General features: G+C 34.6%; 1 long non-coding RNA gene across 4 annotated transcripts in view; it reads left to right on the top strand.

Moving 5' to 3' along the window:
* Nucleotides 1-27,771, top strand: part of LOC113593339 (uncharacterized) — a 308,036-nt gene that overhangs the window by 24,306 nt on the left and 255,959 nt on the right. The window contains exon 2 of one of the 4 annotated variants that reach the window (XR_008299829.1): nucleotides 18,351-18,430. The exons of the other annotated variants lie outside the window; for them this stretch is intronic. This is a non-coding gene — a long non-coding RNA (uncharacterized LOC113593339). The remainder of the gene's footprint in view (nucleotides 1-18,350; nucleotides 18,431-27,771) is intronic. 4 annotated transcript variants of the gene reach the window in all.

Genomic DNA, 27,771 nt, shown 5'->3' on the forward strand with positions numbered 1-27,771 from the left:
CTAGTATTAATGGTCCCTGGCCTCCCTGTCAATGGGAATGGGACAAGGTGGGTTCATTTGAAACTGCTTTTACTAAATTCCTTACAATTTCCGTCCTTCCTTCCTATATCGAATGTAAACCCAATCCACATTGAAATTGGCACTGGCTCAAGGCATTCAGTCAAATTAAGGGATACCAGTCTCTTCCTCCTACTCTTCTATTTGTGTTTCAGTCCAAGGAAATTTCTGATCTGAGCTATGCTGCATATCTATTATGCCAACTCTTTGATGCTCTTAGTTCCTGTCTTATAGCTTGAGTTCTTAAGGACAGGAAGGCAATTCTCTATTGACCAGCTAAGTAAGGTTCCTGCCTTAATCCTTCGTTCTACTCTGACTTTACTTTCTAGAGAAATTTTAGGTTCATAGCAAAATTGAGGGGAAGGTACAGAGATTTCCCATATATTCCCCACCTTCACATATGCATTATCAATATTCCCCACCAGAGTGGTACATTTGTAATAATTGATGATGCTGTGTTGACACATCATAATCACCCAATTTCCATAGTTTTCATTATGGTTCACTCTTGATATTGTATATTCTATGGATTTCGACAAATGTATAATGACATACATTCATCACAGTATTATACAGAGTATTTTCACTGCCTTAAAAATCCTCTGTGCTCTGCCTACTCATCCTTCCCCTCTCCCCTGAAACCTCTGGCAAGTACTGATCTTTTTACTATCTTCATAGTTTTGCCTTCTCTGGAATATCACATAATTAGTATCATAAAATATGTAGCCTTTTCAGATTGGCTTATTTCACTTAGTAATATGCATTTGAGTTTCCTCCATGTATTTTCATGGCTTGATAGCTCATTTCTTTTTGTTATTTGAATAATATTCCATTGTCTAGATGTACCAGAATTTATTTATCCATTCACCCAGAAGACATCTTGATTGCTTCCAAGTTTTGGCAATGATGAATAAATTTGTAATAAACCTATGTACAGGTTTTTGTATGGATATACGTTTTCAACTCGTTTAGGTAAATATCAAGTAGCGTGATTTCTGGAACATATGGCAAGAGTATGTTTAGTTTTGTAGAAAACCACCAAACTGTTTTCCAAAGTAGCTATACCATTCTGCATTCCCATCAACAATGAATGAGAGTTCCTGCTGTTCTATATTATTACCAGCATTCAGTGTCGACAGTGTCCATATTTTGGGCATTCTGATAGATATGTAGTAATATCTCATTGTTTTGATTTGACAGATAGTGTGGAGCATCTTTTCATATGCATATTTGTCATCTGTACATATATTTTGGTGAAGGTAGCTGCTTAGTTTTTTGACCCATTTTTTAAGTGTGTGTGTGTGTGTGTGTGTGTGTGTGTGTGTGTGTGTGTTTTCTTATTGTTGAGTTATAAAAGTTCTTTGTATAAATTTGGGTAACAGTCTTTTATCAAATGTGTGGTTTGCAAATACTTTCTCCAAATCTATGGCTTCTCTCCTCATTTGGCATTGTCTTTTGCAAAGCAGAAGTTTTTAATTTTAATAAAGTCCAGTTTATCAACTCTTTCTTTCATGAGATACCTTTGTTGTTATATCTAAAAAGTCATCACCATGGTTATCTCAGTTTTCTCCTATATTATCTTCTAGGAGTTTTATGTTTTGAATATTACACTTAGGTCTGTGATCCATTTTGGGTTAATTTTTCTGAAGGTTGTAAGGTCTGTGTCGTCATTCTTATTTTTTTCTTTCTTCATGAAGGTGTCCAGTTGTTCTAGCATGAGAACATTGTTTGAAAAGACTCCCTTTGCTCCATTGTATTGCTTTAACTCCCTTGTCAAATATAAGTTGACTACGTGTGTGGGTCTATTTCTGTACTCTCTATTCGTTCCTTCAATCTATTTGTCTGTTCCTTTGCCAATACCACACTGTGTTGTTACGTGGCTTTATTGTAAGTCTTGAAGACATGTAGTATCAATCCCCTAACTTTTTTTTTCTTCAATATAGTGTTGGCTACTGTGAGTTTTTTGACTATGTACACTTTAGTTTCACTTATTCAATATTTACAAGATAATTTGCTGAGATTTTGATTGAAATGTATTGAATCCATAGATCAAATTGGGAAGAATTGACATCTTGACAATATTGAGTCTTCCTGCCCACTAAAATGGAATATTTCTCAGGGGTGCCTGGGTGGCTCAGTAGGTTAAGCATCTGGCTTTGGCCCAGGTCATAATCCCATGCTTCAAGGGTTCAAGCCCCGCATCAGGCTGTGTGCTGACAGCTCAGAGCCTGGAGCGTGCTTTGGATTCTGTGTCTCCCCTCCCCTGCTTGTACTGTCTCTCTGTCTCCTAAAAATAAATACAGATTTTTAAAAAACAGAATATCTCTCCATCTATTTAATTCTTTGATTTCATCGATCACAGTTATGTAGTTTTTATCAAATAAATCTTATACATATTCTGTTACATTTAGTCCTAAGTATTTTATATTTGAGAGTGCTAGTGTAAATGGTATTGTATTTCTAATTTCATATTCCACTTGTTTATTGCTTCCTGCCTTGATTTAGAAGTCACCTCCTTGGTCTTTATGGGGATCAATGGACTTCTGAAAATTCTACCTTTCCCAATTAATTGTGCTGTGTACTCTATTCCACCCAGTCTATTTGTTTCACTAGCCAGTTATTTAGATGGCACATATTTTTTTCATTTAACATTTGTTTATTTAACAAATGTAGTCCTTATTGATAGCTGTTTATGTGCCAGGCACTCTACTTAGGCTTGGAGCACACTATAGTGAACAAAAAGAAATAGTGCCTGAATTAATGGAGCCTAATAAAAATATCTATCTGTATTGATATAAATATAGATAAAGATATGTAGAGGTAGAGATATGTAAATATAGATATTACAGATTAATTATACTGGAAGAAAAGAAAAGGATCATATGAGGAAGAACAACAGGGATCTGCTTTACATTGGGTGTCTAAGGGAAGTGACCCGAAAAAAATAAGGTTTTTAACTGAAACATTAAGGAGCAGAAAAAGCAATTCTGGAAATGAGTGGGAAGTATAAGCATTAGAGGCGCAGTGAGCATCTGAGATAGTCCTAAAGTGCACCAGGGTGTCTTCATACAGTTGCTCAGTTTATGTAGTGGCACAAGTTGTTGGGGACATAGCTTATTCCATGATTACATCTTGTCTTATAGGAAGCCTTAACTTCTACTCTGAGTTGGGGTTTGGAACTATCTCATATATGGACTTGACACCTCATGCCCTCATCCATTGGATCAGAATACTGTACTACTTTGAAAAGACCAGTAGCAGCCTTCTGTTGCTCTCTGTTTTAAAGTTTATACCTCTGGTAGTTCTCAAGCTCTTCTTGATCACGTTGACAGCTCTGACCCTTCTCCCATGCCCTTCCAGAAGGCTAAAGTCCAAGGTCTGCCCACAGTTTCAGCCAAATATCAGAAAGTATGAGCAATACTTTAAAAGGCACAATTTTTGTTGAGAAAGAAATTTGCATTTTAACTTAAAACTAATTTTTATTCCTTTCTGCAGATGGTCTTTTTTCACTACTATATACTTATAGTAAGAGATTTAAAAGCACAGCAACCATATCTCATGGACAGTAGTTTAAGGGCTCAGTTTTAAATATATGTAAATATAATCATCTTCCTTTAGCATATGCAAGTAAGACATAATAAAAATTTGAGTGTCATAAAATAGAATTACAAAATGACATATAAGCTAAGAAAAAAGATAGAATGGGTGGTAACAGCAGTTAGAGTTGTTAATGAAATCTGAAAGTGGATAGTAAAATGTTTAAGCAATGGATAGGCACAACGGGACATTTTTTGAAAACTTTAAAGAATATGTCAAATATGCCTGGAGCCTGCTTCGGACTCTGTCTCCTTCTCTTTCTGCCCCTTCCCACTCATGCTCTGTCTCTCTGTGTCTCAAAAATTTAAAAAAAAATTTTTTTAATTAAAAAATTTATTTAAATATCCTCTCAATAACAATGTCAATAAAGCAGGCATATTTGCAATTAGAAATGATACTTCTCAATACAGAAGCATAAATTTTTGCATTTCATGTTTATGAATATTGATTGTGCTATTTCCTCATGCCTAAACTCTGATGAATATACTGATGCTGTGAAAACAGAGTAAAAACCTAAAGAGATTATTGATTTATTGGCTTTTCCACTTTATTTGAAGACATTAATTTTTTTCAAAGGAGAATTAGATTAAATATGTTTATTAAATATCTAAAATTGAAGTAATATAATTTATAAAATCTACCTTTGTATACATGTTTGTTTTAAAAAGAATATTTCATTCCTGAAATATTTACTTCCTATAAAATTGAACTGATAATAGGTCTTTGCAGGGGCACCTGTGTTGCTCTGTCAGTTAAGTGTCTGATTTCAGCTCAGGTCATGATCTCATGGTTTTTGAGTTCAAGCCCCACGTTGGGCTCTGTGCTGACAGCTCAGAGCCTGGAGCCTGCTTGGGATTCTGTGTCTCCCTCTTTTGCTGCCCCTCTCACACTCACACTCTGTCTCACTCTGTCTCTTAAAAATAAATAAACATTAAAATTTTTTTAAATGAATAGGTCTTTTACTCCTAAGTAGGATTTTAAAAGAAAAAGCTGTGTGTCATCAAGACTGTAAGGATCTTTTTTAAATTGGTTAATTATATTAATAAAAGTAATATATGAGGAATAAAGTAACAGCCACAGCACTGGTTGGTAGAGCATAGATATCCCTGTTGAAATTGTAACCAGAAAATTTTTATATGTCAGTCTAGGTAGCCACCTCTTACATGCATTTAAGATGCATAAGACTATATGTTTTTCTCCTTTCTGTTGCCCTGGAAACCCATCTCGAACTTGGCAAGTTTGTTCTGGAATTGATGAACTCAACTGTCTTTCTCAAGGGCTGGTGTTAACCCAACTTACAGTGGAGGTGGATCCTATCTCTGCATTTCCATTTGAGTTCTATCACCATCTTGGGCTTCTTTCTCTTCTGGTCCTCATCTGTTTGGGGGTTTTGTTTTGATTTTTTTCCCCCTCATGTTATAAACAATCCTTTTAAATTCCCCTTAAATTCCAAAGACCTAGACAGAAAATGGAAATATATAACTCTTGGAAACTCATTAGAAACTCTGATTTTAAAGTTTATTTATTCATTTTGAGAGAGAGAGAGAGAGAGCACATGTGTGCACATAGGTGGGGGAGGGGCAGAAAGAGAGGGAGAGAGAATCCCAAGCAGGTTCTGTGCTGTCAGCACAAAGCCTGACACAGGGCTCAATCCCATGAACCATGAGATCATGACCTGAGTCAAAACCAAGAGTTGGATGCCTACCTGCTGAGCCATCCAGGTGCTCCAGGAACTCTGGTTTCATACAAACAAGATTTTCACGTGGTAACAAGAAGGAGGTGAACAAAATGCAAATCACACTCCTCCTGGACCATGCAAAGCCATGAGCCTTTTTCTGGCTCCCCACACACTTCTGGAGCCAATTGACTGTACTTGTTCAGGAGCTTTACACCTTGAGAACTTTGCAGGGGAAGACCATGGGTAACTACAACATTGCTAACACATACAGCACATTTGTTGGCCTCATGGCATCAGTCACTAGATGTCTGAAGTACTAACTAATAACCCACAAATTAAAAGTCACTTCTTCATTGAATGAACTTTGCAAAAAGATGAATACTGTTGATTAATGAAGATTCTGATGTATAACCTCTCAAATCAATTAATTAAATGCATGGAAGATTTTATACAAATAAACATTTGGTCAGAACAGCAAGCCACAAACTGCGGGTTCTACCCATTGAATATTTCAAGAATGGTAAAAAGACTTCACCACTGACCTGCCCCAGAACAAAGTCCTGACAGTACGAGAGCCTAAATTTGCCTTACGGTAGCTGTGAGGAGCATGGATATTTACATTTAACCTTTCTGGACTCTGAATTCTGGTCACAGTTTTACAACCAGACTTTCTTACCTGAAAGCAATCATCTCTGACCCCAGCACTTCTCAGCCTGTTCATCTTCCTCCACATCACCTTTATTTATCAATTATTCCATCCTCATGCAAGTACTGAGTCAAGCTTCCTACATTTAACAGCCTAACATATAATCTGTGAAGTTATAAATAATTATTACAACTCTAGAGGCAAGGTTGTAGAATTTGTACTTACTTTAACTAGTTTGTAACAAGTCTACAAAATTTGAGAGTGCCTGTTCTGTGGTTGAATCAGCAGAATGTATGCCTGTTAACAAAGGTATCTTAATCCTAGACCTGTAATAATTTATAATATTACAATTAAGATGACTTCCAATGTTATAAATTTCAAGGAATTAGAATAAAAATCAGTTAATTTAATCAATTAGATGATCTCTTGCCACACTTCTCTTGCTTGCTCTCTCTCCTTTTTTTAAGGGAAAAATTAAATATCTGTGAAATCTCCAGGATAGCTTTCTATGATGAGTTGCCCCAGAGCCAGATTGCCATGTGTGAATTCTGGCTCTGTCATTTACTAGCTGAGTAACCTTAGTTAATTATTGAATCTCTACATTCTTTGGATTCCTCATCTGTAAAGTGGGAATCCTAAGAATATAGTATGATGCAGATTTGCTTGGGGGTTGAATGAATTAATATGTATAGAGAACTTATATTGGCTAATACCAATTGGCTAATACCATACACTAAACAAATGTTAGATATTATCAGTGTCAGTGTTTAAAACACACACTAGTATATTTCAGCTCTTGAAATGGCAAAATAGTGTAAGAAGCTGATAAATGAAGGGAATTGTGTAACTTATCAGTAAGAACAAGTTAAAGATGGAAATCATGATCTGGAGGGTTCAGAAAATCATTCATGCAAATTCCTAATCCATAGAAATAGCTAAAAATATACAGCATATGACTTGACAAATAGTAGCATGTTCTTGGTTAGGATGGAAGCATTTTGCAAATCTCTAAACTTCATTTCCCTACGTGTAAGACTTTTGACTTCCATATTCTCTCCTCATTCAAGGGAAAGCTGCTGAGTTTTCTGTCCAATGCATTAAACAATATTTAGTTTACACAATAAATGCATCTGATGGTATCTCCATCATTCCCTTTTCACCCTGTCTTGTGTCTTCTCTCCTTCCTAAATTGAACATCCACAGCAAAGTGTAAATTCTGCTTGGGTCACCTGGGTGGCTCAGTCAGTTAAGCCACCAACTGTGATTTTGGCTCAGGTCATGATCTCATGGTTCCTGAGATCGAGCCCCACATGGGAGCTCAATCTGCCCCTACCTTGCTCACTCTTTCTCTCTCTCAAAATAAAGAAAATAAACTTTAAAAAAAAAAAAGTATAAATTCTGCTTGAGCAACAAGTCTCTAACATTTTTAACTCAAGATCGTTTTATATTCTTAGAAATTATCAAGGCTATTTCCAGAGACAGTGCGTGTGCACACATGCACACCCATGCACATGCAATTGGGGGAGGGGCAGAGAGAGAGGGACAGAGAGAATCCTAAGCAGGCTCCATGCTGTCAGCTCAGAGCCTGATGGGGGGCTCAAACTCACAAACCATGAGATCATGACCTGAACCAAAATCAAGTCAGAGGCATAAGTGACTAAAGCCACCCAGGCACCCCTCAAAAAGCATTTTTGGTAAGGATTATGTCTATCAATATTTATTATAATCTAAATGAGAACTGAGAAACTAAAATTACATATTTGTTTATATATTTAAAGATAACCATAATAAACCCATTACATTACTATAAATGGCATATTTTCTGAAAAATAACATTATATTCAAACCAAGGCAAATAATATCTTAATATTATTATTAAAATTATTTTCAACCTTTAGATCCTCTAGAAGTGTTTTAGGGATCTGCAAGATTTCCTGAACCCTGGGGGTGACTCAGTTGGTTAAGCATCCAACTTCGGCTCAGGTCATGATCTTGTGGTTTACGAGTTCAACTCCCACATTGGGCACTGGGCTGACAGCTCAGAGCCTGGAGCCTGCTTCAGATTCTGTGTCTCCCTCTCTCTCTGCCCCTCTCCTGCTTGCACTCTATCTCTCTACAAAATAAAATAAAAATAAACGTTAAAAATATAATAAAAAGATAAATTAAAAAAAAAAGTTTCCCAAACTCTGTTGTAAAAACCACCGTCCTTGAGAAATCATTTGTTATCTACCAAGTATTTGTTATGTAGTGATGTACACTATGGAATATACAAGAAAAATAAGATGCTCCTCAAAATACTTATACCCTTGATAAGGAGATTTAAAATATACATATTCAAAAGCAAGTAACATTTTAAGACAGTTCATTTTCTTCTTTCCTATCCTGTACAATGCTAACAAGTTTATACACATTATATCCTTAAGTGAGATTATATGTCATAACCTTAGGGGTAAACCCACATAGTTCAAAGGGGAAAAAATATCACTGTAGCCTGAGAAGATTTTAAGAATGTGGAGGAAACTTAAGTTGGGCCCAGAATACTCAATAAGATATAAATAGGAATTAAATATTGGGAGAGGAATTTCAAACACGATGCCATAGCCTGGTGTATTCAGGCTACTTTCAAGAGAAACACATGGTTAGTGAGCTATTTTTATATCCTGTTAGCTGTAACTGAACATATGCTACACCTAACTGCAAGAGAATCTGGGAAAGGCAATCTTCTAGTCTGTCAATCTTTCTAGTAGAAGAAATCAGGGAAAAGGTGGTTGTGAAGGAAGGATCACAGAGTCTGGTTTAGTACCTAAAACAGGGTAGCATTATGACTTTTGTGGGCCCTTGGTACATAAATGAAGAGTAAATTAGGACAGAATAAAGTAAGGAACTCCTAGGTAGTGATTGTTAATGGTAACCAAATAATTGGATCAAAAACTGTTGATACATCTACAGGATTTGAATCAGGCTGACAATACCTGATACTACTTACCAATATTAATATTACATCATAGAGTCACCTACAAAGTATAGACCTCCTGATATGATACAAAAAAGAAAACACATGATTCTCATGAAATATTCAGCCAAAAATTCATCCATAATCTGCTCACCCCTCTAAATCTTCCTCTAAGTTTGTAAAATATATGACAGAGGAATATGTTAAGTGGCAGCTGGACAGTTTCTTCATAAAAAACTTTCAAGGAAAATAAAAGGGAATGATAACATATGGACTAAAATATGGAAGGTAGGAGGAAAACTGCAAAAGAAAAAAAATTCCCTGAAAATTGAGGATAATTGAACACTGGATAACATTAAGGAATTAATGTAGTTTTTTAACTCTGATAACATTTTGCTTATGTTAAAAATAAGTGAAACAGAATCCCTCATATTTTAGAGACTCATATTGAAGAATTTCAAGATACAATAATATTTTTTGAATTGACTTTAAAATAATGCAATGACACAAAAAAAGTAAGCAGAGATATAAGAGAAAGAAGATCAGTTATGTGTCACTAATTATTGAAGTTGTTTGATAGGTATTTAGTGATGCTTTATAATTTTCTTTCTATTCTAAATGTTTGATAATTTTTAAAAATTTTTTAATGTTTATTTTTGAGGGAGAGAGAGAGTGAGGTAGGGGCAGAGAGAGAGGGAAACATAGAATCTGAAGCAGGCTCCAGGCTCCGAGCTATCAGCACAGAGCCCGATGTGGGGCTCAAACTCACAAACCATGAGATCATGACCTCACCTGACGTTGGATACTTAGCCAACAGAGCCACCCAGACACCCCTAAATGTTTGGTAATTTTTAAACATCTTTCAATAAATATAAAAGTCCAGGTACTCTATCTAGCATGGAGTATTTAATAAATGTTTAGCTAATAAAATGCCCCTCCCACAAAAAGCACTGTATGAGTGGCATTTACATGTATCTGTTCACTCTGTGCATGGGTATATATAATGTACATTAATTTTTTTAAGTTTATATTTCTCTTCCAGTAATGGAAGAATAACTTGCCTCAGACTAACTCTCCCACCAATAATTAATATAAATGATGAGAAAAAAATATAATTATATATACATATCTATATACATATATAATACATAAATATACAAAGCACATATATGTAACATGTATGTAAATAATATATATATACACACCATATATGTGTGAAAAATATAAACCATATATATTATATATATAAACAATGTATAAAACAATAATACATATGGTATATTTATACATATGCTTTATATATATTGTTTATATATAATATATATGCTTTATATATGTTATTTACATATAAAAATATATATATTACATATGTGTATATGTACATATATATGTGTGTATATGTGTATATATATTTATATGTGTGTGTATTTATGTATGTACAACTTGCAAGGCAAGTTGCATTGTGTGTATATGTATGTATATGTATACATACGTACATACATATATGTACACACACAGTATTGGAGGGAATACAATCCTTGAAAGTTGGGAAGCAAATTAAATGAGCACCCAATTTAAACACTGCTCCCCTGCGGGCCCTTCCCAATTTGCCATGGAGTCCAGTATGGTAAAGCTCAAACAAAAAACAGCAGCTCTAAAAGGCTGAGGAGAAATAGATCAGGCTGTCATGAAAATTCTGGAAGGGAGGCAACCACAGAGAGGAAGTATGAAATTTGCATAAAAATTCTTTCAAATTATTATTGGCTGACTGTGGAGCTGCTTATATGTAAGATATATGTCACAACCCAAAAGACAGCAGTAGGTAGAAGGCAGTATTTCATTAGCCACATAATTCTGGGGATGCCTAGTTTAATTTTTAAGGTTGATCAAGCTTGGTAAAGACCTCATACTTTTCTCCTCAGAAGGGCCATACCTTAGAAATAAGAGTAAGATTAAAGACTATGCCCTATAACTAAGGACAAAAATAACAAAAACTCACACTAACATGACGTAAAACTAATTATCCATAGGTCGAGATGATTCATCAACAATTTAACTGCCCTGCAAAACAAAACTCAACACCTTTAGAGAAAGATAATGAAATCCAGAGTTCTACAACATAACAATCATAATATCCAGTATATAGTCAAATAATACTAGACATGCAAAGAAGCAGGAAAATCTGATCCATAATCAAAAGAAAAAGAACGTCAATAGAAGCCATTCCATAAATGGCCCAGCTGTTTGATGTAGCAGGCAAGAATTTTAAAACATCTGTTACAAGCATGTTAAAGACTTTGTAGGAAAAGATGACAGAATGAAAAATCTTGGCAGAAAACTGGAAAGTATTAAAAAATTAAAAATTTATTTGGAAAATGGATTAACTTACCAGTCAATCAACTAGTAAATAAATATAGAGCACAATGCGTGAGAGTGGCCCTGTTTGGCACATGCAAGAGTGGGCAGCAGAGAGAAGTTGCACTGCTGTTTGTCAGCCAAAGTAGCTTCTATTCCCTCCTCTCTTCTTGGCTGGCAGGCCCGGTCTTTAATAAAGACTACGCTGGGACAGATCCAGGTCGATAAAAGCCTATAGATTCCAAACCAGGCAGGTGGCTTTCATGTTTTCATAAGTGATTGAAATTAAATATTAACCACAGCAACGTCAAATTATAACAATAGATCCTTACATCCTTATACTATGTTACATTTAGTAAAGGCTATTATATGCATTTCCCCAGTGTTTCTCAAGAATCATGTATAGTATGAGTCCCATGGTCTCTTTATAAAATAACTACGTCCCTCAGAAAAGGTTTTAAAAAGATGGTCATGCAGTAACCTAAAAGGATTGCTAGACAATTAATTGGTAAAAAGCCCAAGCTTCATTAGAAAGAACGGCATTAGCTCTGAGCTTCGGGACCCTGAGCATATGGGGGTACCAGGTGATTTATTTACTTTGCAATTATCCAAGAGTGCATGGCTAAAAGGTAATTGAAAATCCCCCAGGCACTAGATGTTGATTTACTTCACAGTTTCAATTGTAGAATCTGGCCTATACCCAGCTCATATCTCAGAAATCATTGAAAGAATAAATCATTATAAACTTACCTACAAATCCCCACATATCTGAATCTAAATTCTACCAACTTCTAGAATTTCTAAGAGTGTCTTAAAAACCAGTAATAATCACTAAATGCTTTTTTCAAGCCAGTCTATGCAGTTCAATGTTTCATTTGCAAAAGAACCATATACAGTTCACAAGATAATAACCTTGATGATGCCTTACTTTGCCATTATGAGATAGGATAAAAGTCTGAATTAGATTTCTGATAATAGTGACAGCAAGTAAGGAGGTCTGAAAGACACAAAGTCACATAGAAGGAATTGGTATTTAGATTGAATCCAAAGGCAACAAAAGTTAAATGCCCTCTTCCAAATGGCACTTAATTCCTTGCTGAAAGATCCAGTTAAGTCTCTTTATGATAGTTCAGTCCATTGAAAAGCTGAGTTTATTTGGTTCTATATTAAAATTCCCAAGACAGGTGCTGTAATGCAAAAATGAGTATTATAATTTCCAATAAGCCTTATGAAAAAAATAAAATGTTATTTCTATGACATCCTTATCATGAGAAGGGGTCATATTTCTGGGATGTTTATAAAAATATAAGAACATCCTGGGGACATCTATATATAATTTTTTAAAAACATTTTCACTAATTATCACTTGAAAAGACCTAATAAAAGTGATTAACCATTTCCTCATAGGCCATATTTCAACTTAAAACTCCAATTTCAATATTCAGAGTCATAGGGTAAATCTTATGCCCTTAAGATAAATTTTGATGAAATCTGAGGAAAAATTACTAGAATTTTATATAACCTCATAGCAGATTTACTGTCTTAAAATGAAGTGCATGAAGCCATCAAGATTTTGCCATCTTTTTTTTAAATGTATTTACTAAAAACTTGATAATACAAAGTTTTGCTTGAGGCCAGCTCTGATATATAGAAATATATAATTTATTACTATGTTTATATAATACCAAATAAATTATTAATTTAATTCCTAAAGAATAATCAGAGGATAACATTCATTGACTTACTTTTCCTGTATCTAGGGTAAGATGCCATTCCTCTACCCTAATTAGTGTGAACCTTACTGGAAAGCTCTAAATTGAGTTATTTTCTAAAACAGAAGGCTAGAAAATCATTTCCCCTAGGCTTCTAGGGAGGTCATTTCCCCTTCAGGATGGACCTGTGGTAGTCATAAACTCAATATGCACTTAGGTCTTGGAGTTATAAGCAGTCTTTCAAGTTACTCAAGAAAGAATACCTATTCTTTCTTTGTCAAAACTACTGTCATTAGAAACCCATTATATCTACTGCTTAAGTGACCATTTTTGGCCAAATCTTCTGTCTGTCCTACAAATTTGCAGGCAAGTGACAATATTTTTAAATTCACCAACAGAGGGCATTTACTGTTTTCTTTGTTCCAAGTTTCAATGTAGAAGTCTAGCATTGCTGAGATTTCCCCTTACACTCCAGTATTAAAAAAAAATGTATGCCATGACAGTTGATCTTTTCTTAGTGGCAAAGGCTCAAATGAATTACAACTGAGAAAAGTAATGTGCAATAAAAACCACATTAGGGAGTGACAAAAAGAGCACTGCCTGAGAAATATCCTGTTCTTTTTTATGGCATTTGTAACTGGCTAGATATAGTTTATTTGTTCTCATTGTAATGGGACCAGATGCCCCTCAGAATGTAGCTTTCATTCCATATGCAGAACCAGATTAAAATGAAATGAGGTTTGTCTGTCCCAGGCTAGACAAAGAATGACTATGTAAGAGACAAGACAGGATCTACATAAAATAATGACCACAGATTTACTGGTCACATCTCTTTGGGTCCATGTTGTTTTCAAAGAGAGAGATATAAAATTGGGTGGCAGAACAGGGTGGTATAGAGAGATGAAAGATCTAGAAATGGCTAATCTCAGCTGCATTAAGTCATGTTTGGAGGGTTAAGTCCAGAAGTGATAGGCCACAGGTCGGGCAAATAAAAGAATGTAAGAAAATACCCTGACTGAGAGGTTAGTTGGCCCTGGAAATTTGAGAAATATTTAGAAGCTTGCAACATTTCCTCATATCTTCCAAAAAATTAGAATTCAAAAGAAAGGGCAATAATTGGTAACAAAATAACAATAACCATACCTAACATGTGAGTTGCTCCATACACATTTAATTTCATTTTAATCCTTACTGTGATTATATAGGGTATTAGCTCCCCACTGTAAAGATGAGGAAATGAACTCAGAGAGACTAAAGGGCTCCATGATATACAGCTGGTAAACAAAAGGCTCAAAAGAAGAATTTCTGTTTCTAAGTTCATATTCAGTGCACCATAGCATAGCTGCCTCTACAAGCAGGAGAAAACAAACAAACACACAAAGACTCAAAACATTATTTCTTCTTTTCATTCAAATTCCATACAACTCAACTACTATGTATTACTTTAAACACTATGTTATGCACTAGGAATATATTAATAAAACACAGCTTCCCCCTTTCAAAGACCTTCAAAATAATTCCAAGAGGAAGATACAGATAAAGAAATAGAAGTATAGATGTAGACAAAATACCAAAATGCATGTGTGAAATATATACCTATATAGTAAATATAGAGATTTATTTCTATAAGCCTCATAAATTTGTGGAAAACTGCCAATTCTCAGTTGGTTGTAAGGAAACTTAAAATACATTTCCCAAACTTACCTCATGATAATAACAACAAAAAATTAAGTGCTAACCGTTAACTCATTTCATCCTTATAATTCCATAAGGCAGAGAGCAATAGACCCTATTTGATATGTAAGGAGGTAAAATAATACAACTAATAAGTTGCAGAGTCAAGATTCAAACTCAGACAGAAAGATGGTCTCATGGATGAACTTACCTTATAAAGTATAAAATATTAAGCCCCAAAATATACCCAGGCTACTCCAAAATTTTATTACTTTCCCTTCTCTTACTAAATCAGCAACAAAGGTGGATAGCTGTAACCCTTGTATTTAAAAAAAAAAAAAAAATTTAATGTCTACCAGGCTCCAAACTTCATCTGAAAAAATCAGTCATACATATTTCCCTTTCTTTAAGTAACATGCTTTATAATTTGGGAGCCAATATCCTGACATATGATTTCAAAAAATGGACCACAATTGGTGTCTGTGTCAATGGTAGCTGTCTGTTAGTGAGCCAATGGCAAAAGAAAATCCCAAATAGGAAATTTACCCCATACTGGATGAATTAGAAACATTACAAGGAATGGTTAGTAGAACACAAAGGCATGGACCAACTTACTGAAGAAGTGAAAGCTTTTCTTTTCCTGGAGACAATCTTTTGAAGACCCCCCCCTTTGCTTCTTTACTTCCCTGTATGTTCTTAAAATACATCCTATAACTTTGGAGAGCATAAATGTGTTTTTGTTCTTGTAACCTGAAGAAAATTATTCCAATAAAATATACCAAATTTTTCTCGAGAAAATACCATTTCTTTTAGGCTAAAATTCATTTTTCAGTAAATCTACAAAACTGCACAAAATATATTACACATACACAATATTACATTCTTCCCTAGGGTACTAACCATCTTTCATTTTTTATAAGAAATTAAGACATTCTCAAAAATAATAGAAAATAAATTCTTCCTCATTTAAGAGAATGCTAATCCAATTCCCACCCCTGTTTATAAATTCTGGAGAGAATGAACTAAATAATAAGATCCAGTCACAGATGGGTCCTAATACTTGCTGCCATTTCTTCTGTCACTGAAACATGATTTTGGCCTTTTAATACTGGACCCACCCACCCGACATACATGGCCTTGCTTACTGCTTCAAGGATGCCCTTGAATATGTAGATATCTACAGAGGCCACAGTGATGTCCTTGGGAACCCCAGGATTACACCTCTTTGGTTTACATACACAATCCAACAACTGTTTAGCAAAGACATCAGTTGAACCAGGACGTTAAGTCAACAGAAAGTTCCTCATTTATTTGTCTTTGTCTAGCTGAAATTAGAAGAGACTACTCAAATGATTCTTAAAAAAAAAAGAATTCCAGGGAAATTTGCTGTTTCCATCTAAAGAGAAAAGGGTCTGGTTCTTCTTGTCTAACCAGGTACTGCCTAACCAAAATTCTCCAATCCAAGAATTCTAGAAGTCTATGTAACAAGGAATTATTGCCACTGTTATGGTACTTAAAAAATAAGTGACTCATAAACTCACAATTACAGATATCTCAGTAGCAAAAAGAAATTTAAAATGCCATGGAATTGCTTCCAATTCTGGCCAAGGTGTGATCACAGGGACTGGATTTACCCTATTGCCTGAAACAACCAAAAAACTGGATAAATTACTCAAAACAATGTTTTTCAAGACATTGGACATCAGGCAATGGAAGACATTGATCTCTGAGATGGGAAACAAATGAGGCATTCTTTATAATTGGTCCAGATTCCTACTTAAATTTTTGGACACTGGAGAAAGAAAATATAACAGGTTGCAGAGTCTTCACAGTGTATTATTCACAATGCCCAAATATAATCCAAAATTTGTCAACATACAGAGAACCAGAAAAGTGTGACCAAGTCTTAAAGAAAGGCAATCAATAGGGCCCAACCTTGTGATAACCCAGATGTTGGAATTATTACAGAGAAAGTTAAAGCAATATTCTAATTACATTAAGTGAGATAATGGAAAATATTCACAAATTAAATAAAGGATGGAAAATAGCAAAGAAATGGGAAACATAAAAAAGCAAATGGAAATTTTGCACTGATGAAGTGTTATGTATGAAATAAAAAAAAATCACTGAAAAGGCTTTATAGCAGAACAAAAATGACAGAAGAGACCATCTATGGACATGATAATCAAAAGAAATCCATTCTAATAAATGGAGAGAAAAACTGTAAAAATAGAAAAGCCTCAGAATTCTGTGGGGCAGTATCATAAAGGTAACTAGAATGTGAAGAGCAGAGAGAGGTAAGTTAGAAGAATTTTTAAAGAAAAAAAATGTCTAATGGTCTTTCAAATTAGTTAAAGATATGAATTTATAAATGTAAGAAGTTCAAATCACTACACAGTAAAAATATGAAGAAAATCATACCTAGACCCATTAAAGTGAATTTGTGGAAAGCTAAAGATGAAGGAACATTTTTTAAAGCAGCAGAGAATGAGAACCAAGATTCTATACAGCAGAACAAAGACTTGAATGGCCACAAGCTTCACATCAGAGAGTTTGGAGCCTGAAAGACAGGAAATAGCATCTTTAATGTACCTAAAGAATAAAACTACAACCGAGAACTCTCCATCAATTGAAAATATTCTTCAAGAATGAAGGTGAACTAGAATCATTTTCAGAGAAAGAAAACTAAGAACATGTGTCTTTACCAGGCTTGCACTAGTAGAAATGTTACAAAAAGGTAAAGAAAATTATGCTAGTGGGACATCTGACCTTAAGCAGCAAGTAAAGATCACTGGACATGTTTATTGTTGGTAAATTATACCTCAATAAAGTAAAAATTTTAAAGGAAATTAAGCTAATATTATGGTACCAATTAGAACAACAAAATGAAACGAATGAATTAGAAGTATGTCAATTGTTTTGTACCAAAACAACCCAGTGAAGTTGAACCTAAGAACAGATTTTAAGCTTTCTTTGATTCATTGTTTCTCAAAGCAAAATTATTCTAAGTCAAGAAGAAATATGTGGTTTGAAATGATTTTTATAATCTAACTGGACTGAAGCAAAGTGCATTCCATCTTGGAGAGGTTTTCAAACTCTGGTAGAACTTAACTATTGGAAAAGAATTAGAGAACAGCTGTGGCATTCTATAGACCCTGCACAAATTCTAGCTCTTTAGATTGCTTAAGAAGTGAAAGTAAGGGTTAATTGTGGAACTAAGAGATTAAAAATGTTGCAAATTCATTGGAAGAGTTTAAGCAAAAAGTCTTTAAGCTGTTGACAATCAAAACTTTAAAAATTAGATTTTGCAAACAAAACAAGCCTAGAAAGTTAACGGGATGATATCATGAAAGAAAAAGAAAATCCAAAATTAGAAACATAAAAATGAAATGACTTGACTAAGGACAGGAATCAACAAAGTACTATGAAGTCAGTGAAGGTCAAAGAGGCCTCTGTCACAGAAAGACAGAGGTGTGCCCCAGTCTGCTGTCTGTCCAGGGTAACAGCCTGCTAAGAACCATCTCTCCAGTTGGAATAGTCCTGTGGAACCCAAGTTTGCAAGCTCCCCTGGCTACCAGAGCCAGGTGATCAAGAGGCATCCTCTGGAGAGCAGCTGCAAAAACTGGGGCACCAGATATAAAAACCAGGGCACTAAGCACGTGTAAATCTCCCCTCCAGGAGACACTAGTACTCTGGAGTGCAGCAAAGGGAGAATGTGAAGATAGCACCTACATCTGAAGTCTCTGGAAAGGATTAAGGTCAGTCCCTAGATGAGTGTTTAATTAGAAGGCTGCCCCTCAGGCCACAGCCATGATGATTAGCCTTCTTCACAAAAGACAGGATTCTTAGGTCTGTTGCCTCTTGCTCTCCCCTGGGGTGGTAGCTATTTAAGAACTAGAGAAAGAGGTCTAGTGGTAACAGCCCAATGGGACCCATAAGCATAAACCCCACTGGCTGCCAGAGTTAGGTGATACAAAGTTATCTCCAGGAGCAGCTGCAAAAAATGGGTGTGCCAGACAAGGGTATGAGCTCATTTCTGAGTGGCACCTATTATTACAGTTCCACAGGACTAGGAACACAAGCTCCTCTGGTTTCTAGAGCCAGACAGTCAAGATGTGTCCTCTGAGTAGAAGCCACAAAGATTAGGGCACCAGGAACATACATGTAAAAGCTCCTCCCAGGAGGTACTGATGTTCTGGAGCATGAGAAAGGGAATGCATGAAGATGGCATCCAACAGTCTCTATCCCCACAGTGTTCCAGCAGGCTGCTAGATGTGTGTACTAAATTCAATGCCTGCCCCTAAGGCCCATGCTTAATATAAGCAGGTGAGCCTTCTTCACTTTAAGTTTGGATATAATCAACTACCTCGAGATGGGCCCTGGAGTGCATAAGTCTGACCAGAGGGGCCCTTTAAGAGCTGTTTCCCAGATTGCTACAAGCTTGTGGGTCTTAGGATGTCAGCCTTTTTGGTTTTCAAAGTCAGATATTTTGGGGACTTGTTTCTCTGGTGCAGGCCCTAAAAGCTGAAATGTTCAATGTGGGATTCAAACCCTTTCTTTGCTTCTCAGAAATAAGTTATGGGTTTTGAGATTTTTCAAAGCTGTGGGTTGCCAGACTGGGGGTGTGGTTTAGGGTGAGAAATGTGTCCCAGACACTCCAACCATTTCAATGTAGTTTTCTTCTTGTTTCTCTGGTATGTAGTTGTCACTCAACTAATTTTAGGGTTTTTTTTCTTTCTTTTTTTGGGGGGGTGGGGTGGTTGTTTTGTTTTTCTAAAGAGGAAATTGTTTTATATGTACCTAGAGACTAAGTATGTCTAGGGGAGGAGTTGAGTTCAGGATCTTCCTATGTTTCCACCTTGAACTGGAAACTCTGCCTTGCTCCAGCTTGCCAATATCTTCCAGAAAAGAGCTTATATACTCATCTTGAGCCCGAGTTTTGGTGATTGCAACTCAGGGAACACCACCATACTGCCATGGCAGTGGGGCTTACATTAACAGTTCCACAGTACATATATTTTTGCATACTTTTAAAAACTACCGCCTAAGGGTCTGGCTTCCAAATAGCTTGAATCTAGGTGCTGAGATCCTCCCCTTAGGGACACTGGCTGGCGTTAGCCCATCCTAAACTACTGGGAGCTATTAAAAATATAATAGGCTATTTGGACAGCCCAAAAGTTTGAGAGAAAACAAAGAGTGAGGGCAAGATTAAATGACAAAGTTCATTTCCTACATAAGGTCACCCATTCAGGACTGGGAGAAGTGATTGTTTTAACTACTGTATAGAAACCAATACAGAGTGAAGAAAAATGAAGAAACAGAGAAATATGTTCCAGATAAAAGAAGAAGATAAAACTTTAGAAATAAATCTTAATAAAATGGAGATAAGTGATTTACCTTATAAAGGTAATGGTCATAAAGATGCTCACCAAACTGGGAAGAAGAATGCATAAACACAGTGACAACTTCAACAAAGGATGAGCAATATAAACAAGTACGAAATAAAAGTCACAGAGGTGAGGAATACAATAATTAAACTACAAAATACACTAATGGAGTTTCAGCAGTAGACTAGATGAAGCAGAAGAAATGATAAATCAACTAAAAGACAAATCAGTGAAACTCACCCAATCAAAGTAGCAAAAGGAGAAAAAAAATGAAAAAAAGTGAAGATATTTGAAGGGGCTTATAAGACAACATCAAACAGACTAACATCTGCATAACATTACAGGGGTCCCAGAAGCAGAAGAGGAGAGAAGGGGGCAGAAAGTTTTGTGAACAAACAATGGCTGAAAACTTACATAGCCTGGTAAAGGAAAAAGACATCCAGATCCTGGAGACCCAGAGAGTTGTAAATAAAATGAACCCAAAGAGACCCACATTAAGATACATTATAACTAAAATGTCAAAAGTTAAAGACAAAGAATATTTAAAGCACCAAGAAAAAAAAATCAACTTGTTTTGTACAATGGAAGCCACATAGGGCTATCAGCACATTTTTCAGCAGAACCTTTGCAGGACCAAAAGGGAGTAGCAAGATATGTTCAAAGTGCTGACATAATAAACACTTCCAATCAAAAATACTTTACTCGGCAAAGTTACCATTTAGAATTGAAGGAGCAATAAGCAGTTTTCCAGAAAAGCAAAATATGAAGAGGTTTATCACCACTAAATTGGCCTTTCAAGAAATGTTAAAGAGATTCCTTTCAGCTGATGGGGCCAGGGTGGGGGGGGGGGGGGGAGGCACTAATTAGTAACAAGAAAACATATGAAAGAATAAATCTCACTGGAAAGGTAAATATATAGTAAAGGAATGGATTAATCACTTGTGGAGAAGGTTAAATGATAAATGAGTAAAAATAACTGATTACAATAATTACTGAAGAGATACACAAGATAAAAAGATGTAAAATATGAAATCAAAAACATAAACACAGGGTGGTATAGTAAAACTGTTGAGTTTTAGAATGGGATCAAACTTATGTTGTTATCAACTTAAAACAGACTCTTATAGATAACAAGCTATTAATGTAAGCCTATAGTAACCAAAAAGCAAAAACCTATAGTAAATATACAAAAGATAAAATGAAAAAATATATATATACCACTAAAGAAAGTGATCAAACCACAAAGGAAGAGAGCAATAGAAGAAAAAGGAACACAAGGGAACTACAAAACAGCCTATAAATAATTAACAATATGGCAATAGGAGAAAAAGTACATAATTATCAATAATTAGTTTAAATTTAAATGGAATAAAGTCTCCAGCCAAAAGATGTAGAATGGCTAAATGGATGAAAAAAGATCCATCTATATACTGCATACAAGATATTCACTTCAGATATGAGGGCACACACAAACTGTAAGTGAAGGAATGGAAAAAGAAACAATGCAAATGGAAACTAAAAGAAAGCTATAATAGCTATACTTACATCAGAAAAAATAAACTTTAAAACAAAGACTGTAACAAGAGACAAAGATGAATATTATAATGATAAAAAATCAATCCAACAAGAGGATATAACTTTTTATAAATATTTATGCCCCCAACATGGAACATAAATATATAAAGCAAACATTAACAGATATAAAGGGGGAAATAAAATAGACAGCAATACAAGTATAGTAGTGTATATTAATATCCTACTATATCAATGTATAGATCATTCAGATAGAAAATCAATAAAGAAACATCAGCCTTAAACAACACGTTAAACTAAAGGACTTAACAGATACATACAGAACATCCCACCCAAAAGCAACAGAATACACATTCTTTTCAAGTTCACATGAAATATTTTCCATGATAGATTATCCTTTTGGCCACAAAACAAGTCTTAGTAAACTTAAGAGGATTGAAATAATACCAAAAGTCTTTTTTGACCACAGTGGTATTAAACTAGAAATAGAAACTAGGTAGAAAGTAGAAACTAATTACATGACAAATGGGAAAATTCACAAATATGTGGATATTGAAATGCTACCGAACAACCATTGGGTCAAAGAATAAATAAAAAGAAATAAAAAAAAAATACCTGAGACAAATGAAAATGGAAATATACCAAAATTTGTGAGGTGCAGCAAAAGCAGTTCTAAGAGGAAAGTCTATAGCAATAAATGCCTGCCTCAAGAAATAAGAAAAGTCTCAAATGAACAACCTAATTTTATACCTCAAGAAACTAGAAAAAGAATAACAAATAAGTCCAAAGTTGGTAGAAGAAAGGAAATAAGAAAGATTAGAAGAGAAATACAGAAAAAGACAATAGATAAATCAATAAAACTAAGAGCTGCTGCTTTGGAAAGGTAAAAAAAATGACAAGCCTTTAGCTAATCTCACTAAGAAAAAACAAAAGAGGACTTAAAAAAATCATAAATGAAAATGGAGATTACAACTGATACCACAGAAATACAAACAATTATAAGAGACTAGTATGAATTATTATATGCCAACATATTAGACAACCAATAAGAAATGGGTAAATTCCTAGAAACATACAACTTACCATGACTGAATCATAATGAAATAGAAAAATCTGAACAGGCCAATCATTAATTAAGAGATTGAATCAGTAATAATAATAATAATAATAATAATAATAATAATCCCAACAAACAGAAGTCCAGGACCAGACAGCTTCACTGGTGAATTCTACCAGACACTCAAAGAATTAATACCAATCCTCAAATGCCACCAAAAAAAAAAAAAAAAAAAAAAAAAAAAAAAAAACACAGAAGAGGAGGGAACTCCTCCCAGTAGATTTTATGAGGCCAGCATTACCTTAATACCAAAACCAGACAAGGATACCACAAGAAAATAAAATTAAAGCCAATATTCTTGATAAACATAGATGCAAAATCTTCAGCAAAATATTAGCAAACCAAATTCAGCAATACATTAAAATGATCACACACCATGATCAAGTGGTATTCTAGGGATGCCAGAATGGTTCAACATCCACAAATTAGTCAATGTGAAAGAAACACCACATTAACAAAATGAAAGACAAAAATCATTTTATCATCTCAATAGATGCAGAAAAACCATTTGACAAAATTCAACATCCATTTATGATAAAAACTCTCAACAAAGTATGGAAGAAATATATCTCAACATAATAAAGGCCATATATGAAAAGCCTATAGCTAATATTGCACTTTATGGTGAAAAGCTAGAAGACTTTCCTCTAAGATTAGGAATAAGATAAGGATGCCCACTCTTGCCACTTCTATTCAACATAGTATTAGAAGTTATAGCCAGTGCAATTAGATAGGAAAAAGAAATAAAAAGCATCCAAATTAGAAAGGAAGAAGTAAAACAGTCACTATTGGCCGATCCCATGATACTATATATAGAAAACCCTGAAGACTCCATTAAAAAAACATTAGAATAAACAAATTCAGTAAAGTTGAAAGGTACACCATCAATACACAAAAATCTGTTGTATTTCTATATACTAATAACAAACTATCAGAATAAGAACTTAAAAAACACCCTATTTACAATTGCATCAAAAAGAATAAAATATCTAGGAATGAATTTAACCAAGGAAATGAAAGACTTGTATAATGAAAACTGTAAGACATTAAAGAACAAAATTGAAGAAGATACAAATGGAAAATTATTCCATACTCATAAATGGAAAGAATCAATATTGTTAAAATATACATAGGCAAGGCAATCTACATACCCAAGGCAATCTATATAGGTTCAGTTAATTCCCTATCAAAATATCAATGGCATTTTTCAAAGAAATAGAACAAATAATCCTCAAATGTCTATAGAACCACAAAAAAACCTTGAGTAGACAAAGCAATCCTGAGGAAAAAGAACAAACCTAGAGGCATCACAGCACCTGGTTTAACACTATATTACAAAGCTACAGTAATCAAAACAGTGTAGTATTGACATAATAAAGGACCTAGATCAGTGGAACAGAATAGAGAGACAAGAAAAAAAAACCCACCCCTATGATTCAAGAATACATAATGGGGAAAAAACAGTTTCTTCAATAAATGGCATTAGGAAAACTGAACAGCCATATGCAAAAGAATGAAATTTTACCATCTTACACCATACACAAAAATTAACTTAAAATAAATTAAAGACTTGGGGTACCTGGGTGGCTCAGTCAGTTAAGTGTCTAACTCTTGGTTTTGACTCAGGTCATGATCTCATGATTTCTGAGTTTGAGCCCCACACCAGGCTCTGTGCTTAAATCACATGTGGGACTCCAACTGTGCTTAAAGCACAGAGCCCACATGGTATTCTTTCTCTCCTGCTCTCTCTGCCCCTCCCCACCTTGTGCTTTTTCTCTTTCTCTCTCAAAATAAATAAATAAACTTAAAAAAACCTTTAAAAAGAAAAAGCAAACCAATAAATAAATAAATAAATAAATAAATAAATAAATAAGTAAGTAAGTAAGTAAGTAAAGACTTAAGGGCACCTAGGTGACTTGGTCATTTGAACAACTTACTCTTGATTTTGACTCAGGTCATGTTCTCACTGCTCATTTGGGAGATCGAGCCCCTCATTGGGCTCTGTGCTGACAGCTTGGAGCCTGCTTGGGATTCTTTCTCTCCCTCTCTCTCTACTCCACCCCTACCCATGCATGTACCTGCTCTCTCATAATAAATAAATAAGTATTTAAAAAATAAATTAATAAACTAAAGACTTAAATGTAAGACCTGAAACCATAAAATTCCTACAAAAAAAAAAAACATAGTAAGCACCTGGACATGATGGTTATGATTTTTCGAATCTGACACCAAAATCAAAAGCAACAAAAGAAGAAAAATAATAAGTGGGGCTACATCATACTGAAAACTTCTGCACAGCAAAGGAAACCCTTAACAAATTGGACAGGCAACCTAGTGAATGGGAGAAAATACTTGCAAATCATATATCTGATCAGGTGTTAATATTCAAAATATATAAAGAACTCATACAACTCAATAGCAAAACAAAAAACAAACAAACAAAAAAAAAAACAAAAAACATCAGATTAAAAAATGGGCAGAAATAGACATTGTTCCAAAAAGATAGACAGATGGCCAAAACATGTAAATGCAAAGATGTTCAAAATTATTAATCATTGGGGAAATGCAAATCAAAACCATAATAAAATATCACCTCATACCTGTTAAAATGGCTATTATCAAAAAGACAAGAGGTAACAAGTGATGGCAAGGATGTGGAGAAAAGGGACGCTTGCACACTGTTAGTGGGAATGTAAATTGATATAGACACTATGAAAAACAGTAATAAATTTTTTGAATATTCTCAAAAAATTGAGATAGAACTACCATATGATCCAGTATTTCTACCTATATCGGTTTTTATCCAAAGAAAATGAAACGTTAACTCGAAAAGATATATGTATCCCTATGTTCATTGCAGTATTATTTACAGTAGCCAAGATATGGAAATAACCTAAGTATCAATGCATGAATGGAAAAAGAAATTATTGTGTATATGTATACAGTGTAATGTTACTCAACCACGAAAAAAAGGAATAAAATCTTGCCACTTGCAATGGCATAGATGGACCTTGACAGTATTATGCTAAGTGAAATAAATCAGAGAAAGATACGTAGCATATAATTATGTGGAATCAAAAAAAAAAATCTCATAGAACAGATTGTGGTTGCCACAGGTAGGGCTCTGGGTTGAGAGAAATGGGTGAAGGGGTCAAAAAAAAAACCAAAAGATAAAAAAGAAAGAAAGAAAATGGAATGAAGAACACTAGTCAAAAAGCACTATGAAGCCAGTGAAATTGGACCCAATTTTTCTTTACTACTCAAATCACTATTTATTTAAAAATCAAAACTAAGCAGCTTGACCTTTCAGAGATTCTGATTTTCTAAATAACATTAGTTGTTATTTCCAAATGAAATTGCAGAGCATTTCTGGATAGGAATGATTTATTTCCCTTGTGTTTTAAATGAAGTAATTCTGATACCTGTTTGATTCTATGTATTAGTGTGGCCAAATATTTCTAGTCCCTGTATTCATTTGTAATTCCCATATGTCTCAAAAATGTGTTCGTCTAAAGCAGGGTTTCACAATTATGAATATATATTGCTCTGTAAATTAATTGTTCATATATGCACCTCCCTTGTTATGATGAGCTCTTAAAGAGAAGAGTGGTCCTTATTTACCTTTGAGTTGCCAGCCCCTAGCCCAGTGCCTTGTATATATATTAGATGTTCAGTAAGTTATTGTCAAGTAAGTGAATTCTGTGTCTATTTATGCAGAAATGGCTACATAATTTGAGAGTCTAGTGTGTAACATGGAGCTTCTTATTAAAGAAAGTCCTTAAGATTTTCAAGATGGTTACTGTTGAGCCTGTGCAAGTGCGATAGGTCACTTACCCACTAAGCCTGCCCTACCTTCATGCTGTCAATTACCCACAGACTTTTACTTTTGTTCCTGAGCAGGAAGTAATTTAGAAAAGATTTTATTTCATAATGGCTGTAAAAAATATATTGACAAGGATACCAAATCAAGGCAAAAGACAATAGCTTTGGGGCTGTTACTTACAACATAATAAAGACCAAAGAGAGTTTCCAAATAAGGTTTGAAATACAAAACAGAAAATTGTAGTGAAGTAGAAGGAATAAATGTTCAACATTGTATTATCAATATTTGTAGCTTTTTTCTTTCTAAACTACCTACTTAAGAATAACTTCACAATTCACCATATATTTGATTAGCTTAACATTTTCAAATAATTTAAAATAAGCTCCCCATGTTCATGTGCAGTATTGTAATGTCAAATATTTGGAGTACAATACAATTTCACTAATACTAAACAAATTAATGATTTCTTGCATGATTCAAAAGGCACTTCAGGCTCTCTCAAGGTCATTGTTAAAAGATAGCATTTTTCCTTGACCCTCAAGTGCAAAGGACTAAGTTAATCAGGGCCCATAGCTCACGACATGTTTTTAACATTGGCCATTAAAAAACACCTCTCTTTTTTTATTCATTTAGTGCCTTTTATACCCTTACCTGCCTCCCATTACTACTTCCTCTCCAAGCAGTCATTCAGTTCTGTTCAATGTATTTCTTTTTGCTTATATGTCTTACAAAAATGTGATTTTGTTTGTTTTGGATGAGTGCATTCAAATCATGAATTCAAATTTATGGATTCATTTAGGTACATAATTTTGTGTGTTACTCATGTTCTTACTTTTCTAAGCACTGTGTTTTTAAGATTTATTCACATTTGCTACGTGAACAGAATTCATTGTTTCTAACCACTACATGATATTCCATGGCATACACCCACCACTTTCTATTATCTGTTCTCCCAGTGATGGACATCCAGATTGGTTCAACTCCCACCACCACAAATAATGGACCAATGAATATTCTTGTACATGTCCCTTAATGAATCAGTGTGAGACTTTCCTGGGGATATACATTGGGAAAAGGAATAGTTTAGATATAAGGTACAAGAAAAGTTATTGTGAGTAAGTCAATTTATATCACTCTTCTTAATGGCTCCATTATTTTTATCTCCCACTAGCAATAAATGTGGACTATTCTATCACTACCACCCTGTCAATACTTGGTGCTACCTAGCTTTCTAATTAT

This window comes from Acinonyx jubatus, chromosome A1, assembly GCF_027475565.1.
Source record: "Acinonyx jubatus isolate Ajub_Pintada_27869175 chromosome A1, VMU_Ajub_asm_v1.0, whole genome shotgun sequence".
NCBI classification, from domain to species: Eukaryota; Metazoa; Chordata; class Mammalia; order Carnivora; family Felidae; genus Acinonyx; species Acinonyx jubatus.